Here is a 7,500-nt window from a genome sequence, read left to right on the forward strand (position 1 = left end):
TAGTACATGGTGCACCTTATGGGTCATGGAGTTGAACACTGACAAAAACTAAATGTAGGTCAGTGGCTCCTTAACATCCAAGATCTCTGTATTATTAATGTTTCTTCAACTATATTACAGTTCCTTTGAAATTTAATACGTGATTCTTAATTTCAATTTACTTTTGAGAAACACGTTCGGTTTGTTTCTTCTTCGGTTGCACAAAAATTGCCACATTGAAAAAGTTGTTCAACAGATTTGTATTAATCATCTATTTGGAAGAAACGTTTTAATTCTTTCATTGTGACTTGTTTCGAGTATTGTTTTTCTGTCTGGTTTTCAGCAGCTGATTCGCATCTGAATTTGTTTGACAGAAACTTGAAGTATATCAAATTTCTCATTCCTGACCTGGATATTAATACCTGGCACCATCATTCAGTTAGTTCTTTATTTATGCATGTTACATAAGATTTTTCATAATTCTGACCATTCTCTGTATTCAGATCTAAGAGACTATGCCATGCTGTACGTAGTTCTAGGTATTGCAGCTGGTTATACCAGTTTTGCATTCCCCATCAAAATCCTCAATACTTCACAGTATTCTAGAAGTTTTATCCAGCTGTCGCCACACTGTGGAATGTTATCATTTGAAAAACTCGATACAATTTGTGTAGAATCTTATCCAAATTAAATTCTAATTCTATTTTTAAGATGAGAGCGAATTATTTGACGAATTTCACATTGTTTCTTTGAGTGTTTCAAATGTGTTTCCACATTCAACAAAAGCATTTCGTACACATTGAATTTTGCAATTTCTAAACCATCAATGCGAAATAGACATTTTTATAATTATCTACTTTTAACGTTGAATTGCCAACCCAGAACTTTAAATGTGTTTTTGTTAATTCTCCAATTGGCTTTGGCGTGTAGAATGGAGAATTTCTTGCAGCTCCAGGGGAAAAGTAATTGTAGATATTGATTTTAACAATTGCAAAAAATAAAGAAAAAAAAATTATCATCATCATCATCTTCATATTGACTTTTCACCAATCACAAAACCAATATGCTAATTCTATTTTCAAATCTTGTCCTTCAGTTCATGTGATAAAGAAGGTTTTATTAAATTTTATGAATAATTTAATTTCTCAAATGTAATTTGCAGAGCAAAGTTAATTTGATATGTAATTACCTTTTTCATCTAAATATACAGAAAATTTTGAAAGATTAGAGCAGTTGAAAACTAAGACAACAAACAAGTGAATAAGATTAGGTATATTGCATTTATTATTTCTCCGACAGACGCGTTCATTATCTCTCTCTCTCTCTCTCTCTCTCTCTCTCTCTCTCTCTCTCTCTCTCCTCCTCTCTCTCTCTCTCTCTCTCTCTCTTGTCTGTAGATAATATCATTTATCATCAGAGCCTTTTTCCCCATTTTCCTCTGCCATTATCTTGGAAAAAACCTATTGCTCATGAAGGTATTTCTTATCGTCATTCTTGTCTCCTTAGTCTAAAGCATCCTTTACTTATTGTATAAATTTATTGCATATTTTAGCTTCAAGTAATTATTTATTCATTTATCAAGTAATTTTGAATTATAGGTTGTCTATTTATTCATTAGGTAATATTGAATCATAAATCTATTAATTTATTTGTTGAATTTGTGAAGTTGCGTTTCATCCCCATTACCTTTTTTAGCTCGTTTTATTTACTTTCTTTCGTCTTGGATATTTTTTTTTTATCTTTTCTTCCTCTCTGACTTCTCTTTTATTTCCCTCCTTCTTCAGTTTTACTTCATCTCTTTTCTCCTTTCCTTTATTCCTCTCTACTTTTCCCCATCCCTCGTACCCTATCTTTCCATTCTCTTCTCTTTCTTTCTTCACCCCTCTATCCCCACATCCTTTTATTTTTCTTCCTCTCTTCTTCCTCCTTCTTTCCTCCACCCTGCCTCTATGGGTTTTCCCTTTCCCTTCTACTCATGTTTCATTTTCCTCTTCGTTTCGTCCTCCTTTCTCTCTCCTTCCCTTCTTCCCCTATCCTTCTCCCATTTCCTCTAGCCTTCCCCTCCCCTCCCCTTCTCCCATTTCCTCTAGCCTTCCCCTCCCCTTCCCTTATCTCCCTTCCTCTATCCTGCTACCTATTCTTCTATCCTTCCCCCCCCCATCCCCTCTCTCCTCTATCCTTCCCCTCCCACCCCCTCTCTCCTCTATCCTTCCCCTCCTTTCTTTCTACTGTCTCTCCTCTTCCCTTTCCCCTTTACGTTTCCTCCTCTCCTTCCTCCATCTTTCGCCTCACATTCCTCAAACTCCCGTGTTTCATTTCCTCTCCCTTCTTCCTCTTCTTTCCCTCCCCCTTTCCTCCATCCATCTCCCCTCCCCTCTCCCCCTCCATTCTCTTCCTTACGACTCTCCTTCCTCCTCTCACTCCTCGACCTTTTCGTCCCTTCGCCCACTCGACAACATTTCGTCCAACATTCATTCACTGGTAACAAACATCTTTGAAAAAGAAAAAAGAAGAAAAAAAAGATTGTCTTCTCCTTCATCTATTCATGTGACATTTCGTTCGCTCAAGTTAAGTTCTCTGGACTCTTGCTCTTCAAAGCACTTCTCCTCCTACTCCTTTCCAGTTCAACCGTACGAGTTTAATATAGTTTTTTTTTTTCTTTCTGTTTGTGTGTGTGTGTGTGAGGTTTAATGCGTCTGTGTGTGTTTGTGTTTCTGAATTTGTCGTTGATATTAGTTTCAGGTATATTATGAGTTGTTATTGATTTTTAAAGATAAATTTACTCTATGAATTATGTTGAGATATTTAATTTGATTTGTTGTTGTTATAAGTAGATGGCGTTACACCATTATTTTGCAGAGAGAGAGAGAGAGAGAGAGAGAGAGAGGAGAGAGAGAGAGAGAGAGTAGAGAGAGGAGAGAGAGAGAGAGAGAGAGAGAGAGAGGCGTGTTTTAATAAGAAAGGACCCTTTGACTAGTACACGTGCCACTTCAGGTATCTAGGATATGGAGGAATCAATTAAGAAGTTCCATCTGGTACTTGTGAGGAATGTAATTGAATCGGGTATGAGCAAACTCGTAACTCTTGATGAATAGTTAGATATTTGATTATCTATTTTGCTGTCGGAGGTGTTTCGTCTCTACAATATTCTTTATCATTCTGTATTTCCAGCTGAGCTCACCTGGAAGATTTCTCTCGTTTGATATTAGGTGCTTCCGTATCCTCTGTCATCTTATTAATTATTATTATTGATTATTATTATTATGTATTATCTAAGCTACAACCCTAGTTGGAAAAAGCAAGCTAACTACAAGTCCAAGGGCGTCCAATAGGGAAAAGTAGCCCAGTGAGGAAAGGAAACAATGGAGAAATAAAATATTTTAAGAACAACACCACCAAAATAAATATTTCTATATAAACTATAAAGACTTTAAACAAAACAAGAGAAATAAGACAGAATAGTGTGCCCAAATGTACCCTCATGCAAGAGAACTCTAACCCAAGATAGAGGAAGACCATGGTACAGAGGCTTTGGCACTACCCAATACTAGGAACAATGATTTGATTTTGGAGTGTCCGAGAAGAGCTGCTAACCATAGCTAAAGAGGTCTCTTCTACCCTTACCAAGAGGAAAGTAGCCACTGAACAATTACATTGCAGTAGTTAACCCCTTGGATGAAGAGGAATTGTTTGGTAATGTCAGTGTAGTCAGGTGTATGAGGATAGAGGAGAATTTGTAAGGAATAGGCTAGACTATTCGGGGTATGTGTAGGCAATGGAAAAAATGAACTGTAATTAGAGAGAAGGGCGCTATGTAGTACTGTTTGGCCAGTCAAAGGACCCCATAACTCTCTAGTAGAAATATCCTTCCTTTCTTAGATAGTGTCTCCTTACCTTGGCCTGGAGGAGGAACGTTTTACTTGAATAGGAGAAATCCATAAAATTTTGCTGTTGGAAACCAGATTTGTCGTTTAAGCCTGTCGTAGACAGTTTTGCTTCTAAGGCTTCTTTCTTGGATAGGAAAAGGAATAACCCAGTTTCCTCTGGCTATGGATCGAGCAGCTTTCATGGTTGGACAGGAGAAACGTTTCTGTTTGGCCTTGAAAACCCTGTCCTTTTGATTCGATACGCGTTGCCTCCTCTCTAGTTTGAGCTTACGTGGGGAAATTTGCAATTTCTTTAAACGTTGCAAGACATCTTTATCTTTAATATTGTGAAGGAATTGATTTTTTATTTGCTTGGAATGTTGAGAATTTTATCTTTATATATCTATTGAAATATAACTAATTTTACGACTTCGTGTAACTTTTTTTATTAAAAAAGCCTTTAGATGGCTACCTTAGTTCTTTTTTAAAGACCGTCGGAGAAGAGAATTCGGCGGGATGTGAGACTTTTATAATAGCGTATTGATAGGAAGATAACCTTATTTTCCACCGCGCGTTAGTTTTATTTATTTTTTTTAATTAACCCTTTGGAAAGGCTTCAGATAGCGATATGTACTCTCTCTCTCTCTCTCTCTCTCTCTCTCTCTCTCTCATCTCTCTCTCCTTCTCTCTCCTCTCTCTCCTCCTCTCTCTCTCTCTCTCCTCTCTCTCTCTCTCTCCTCTTTTTGTTTCTTTCTTTCTTTCTTTTTTTTTTTTTTTTTAGATGGTCGGAGGGGAGAAATTCCCACACCGGAAACTTCAAGTAGACCGAAATTATTGCCTCCTGAAGTGGATGGGATCCGTGACAATTGGAATATTTTTTTTTTCATCGTAGGTAATTTTGAAGTAAAGTCAATTGATCCATTACGTTTCTGATAAAATGTGCCATTGGGTTTATATGACCTACAGATGTAAATTTTCAAGATTCTTATGGGAAAAGGACACTCCTAGGTAGAGGTTGGGCAGGGCACCAGCCATCCGTTGAGATACCACCCCTAGAGTTATTGGGTTCTTAGACTGGCCATTCAGTACTAAATTGGATCCCTTTCTCTGATTGCGGCTCATTTTTCCTTTGCCTACACATACACCGAATAGTCTAGCATATTCTTTATGCATTCAACTCTGTCCTCACATACCTGACAACACTGAGATTATCAAACAATTCTTCTTCACTCAAGGGGTTACTGCACTGCAATTGTTAGTGGCTACTTTCCTCTCTGTAAGGGTAGAAGCTATATTAGGCTATAGTAAGGCGCTCTTCTCGGAGGAAACTCCAAATCAAAGAATTGTTTGTTAGACTTGGGTAGTGCCATAGCTTCTGTACCATGGTCTTTCACTGTCTTGGGGTAGAGTTCTCTTGCTTGAGGGAACACTCAGCTTACTATTTTATTTGTTTTCTTATTTCTTCTCGTCACTTATTTTTCCCAGTTGGAAAAAATGGGCTTATAGCTTCCTGGTTCCAACTAGGGTTATAGTTTAGCTAACAACAACAACAACAACAACAACAACAACAATAATAATAATAATAATAATAATAATAATAATAATAATAATAATAATAATAATAATAATAATAATAATAATAATAATAATAATATAATAATGAGAGATTATTAATAATGAGAGATTTCACAAGAACTCGACGGATAATCCTTCAACTGTTATGATTATATCTGGTATTGTTTTAGAATTAGGCATATCTGGTTCCTGGAATTTATAACCAGATAACTGTGCGGACGTGAACTTGGTGAGTGTTATTATAGATGGAATTCAGCCTTTAAAATATTTACTTCTATTTATTTTTGTAGCTCTTCAGACTAGATGAATCCTTTGTTTGATTGAAAACTTGCATTCATGAATAATTCTCTTTTATTTGATTTTAAATATTTGAAAATTATTTACCTACTAGTGTACCCCAGCCGTCAAAAATGTCGTGAAAATATTTAGATTAATATGCACACACACGCAAACGCACAGACACACATTCAACTGTTTCCACCCCTTTTCTCGGGGTACCCCCTCTCACCAGGGTATGACTACTCTCTGTCCTTGAGCGTGACATTAAGGAAATATATATATATATATATATATATATATATATATATATATATATATATAATATATATATATATATATATATGTATATATATTTATATATATATATATATATATATAATATATATATATATACATATATATAATATATATTCAGTATATAGTTAATATATATATATATATATATATATATATATATATATATATATATATATATATAGAGAGAGAGAGAGAGAGAGAGAGAGAGAGAGAGAGAGCGAGAGAGAGAGAGAGAGAGAGAGAGAGAGAGAGAGAGAGAGAGAGAGAGAGGAGAGAGAGAGAGAGATTTTCAGCCACTTCCTGTATATTAATAAGATGTATTTTTTCCATTTTCGTTAATATTACTGGCAGTTTTTGTCCTATTCAATATTTTTAAAAGATACTTTTGCTAATGACATAAACTTTCATCAAATGCTAAATTTTTTACTATAGGCAGTTTTGATATTCTTATTTAAAAAAAAAAAAGGTATAAATTTCGAAACAAAATATATATAAAAAAACATAATAGAAGGCTTTAGCAGGACGTATAATCCCATATTATAACGAGCACCTAATCTTCCCCGAGTGATCTCAAGAGACCCTGTGTCGGCATTCTGGCACACTTCAGTCCCTCGTTTTAATGACTTGTTTGTGTCAATTTTTTTTTATTGCAGTACTTATCTGTTTACGATATTTTCTACAGACAAAATTGAAAATAGAATATTGTCTATAGTTTTTATGTTGGAAGCTTTATATAGAACATTTTTTATATATATATTTTTCGTCTAGTATTTTTTTCTACTTTGGCAGGGATGTCCTGTTATTATTATTATTATTATTATTATTATTATTATTATTATTATTATTATTATTATTATTATTATTATTATTATTACTTGCTAAGCTATATCCCTAGTTGGAAAAGCAGGATGCTATAAACCCCGGGGCTCCAACAGGGGAAATTTTGGCCTTACTTCAACAGTAGAAACTTTTATGTCAAGAACACAAGTGTTGATGTATCAATTTTGATAGGTGCGCTCTCTCTCTCTCTCTCTCTCTCTCTCTCTCTCTCTCTCTCTCTCTCTCTCTCTCTCTCTCTCTCTCTCTCTCTCAAAATGATTTGTTGCAACAAAACTATACCGGCTTATAAAATGTATTTTTTGACATTCAGCCTTACAAATTAGATTAATCTTAATTTCTTTTTCATTTCCAGGTTCCATTCCACACCCACGATGAAGTGTCATTTCAATATGGGAGTCATGAAACTCAGCTACCATTATTTGTGCGATGTGAAAGTGGATTGATTGTCATTCTATTGAACTTGACCATATAACCAGAGACGTAGCTATATAAGGCGCCGAATAGATATATATTTATCTAGCATTATCAGAATAGCCCTAGTGGTACTTGTGTTGAAAATTTCTTATGACTGTATTAACTGACAATCGTCTGTCACTGGAAAAAAATATTCCGGGCTTTTTATCTGTAGCAAAACGTTTCTATCACTGAAAATCCCTTTAAACGT

The 7,500-nt window shown here is 35.1% G+C and overlaps 1 protein-coding gene across 1 annotated transcript in view; it reads left to right on the forward strand.

Annotated features, from left to right (window-relative positions):
- Elk (Eag-like K[+] channel) overlaps positions 1-7,500 on the forward strand; it is a 686,579-nt gene that overhangs the window by 55,060 nt on the left and 624,019 nt on the right. The window contains 1 exon segment of the mRNA XM_068356818.1: positions 7,189-7,500. This exon segment is cut by the window's right edge and continues 331 nt beyond it. The gene's annotated coding sequence lies outside the window, so the exon portion shown is untranslated.

Source organism: Palaemon carinicauda, chromosome 33, assembly GCF_036898095.1.
Source record: "Palaemon carinicauda isolate YSFRI2023 chromosome 33, ASM3689809v2, whole genome shotgun sequence".
NCBI classification, from domain to species: Eukaryota; Metazoa; Arthropoda; class Malacostraca; order Decapoda; family Palaemonidae; genus Palaemon; species Palaemon carinicauda.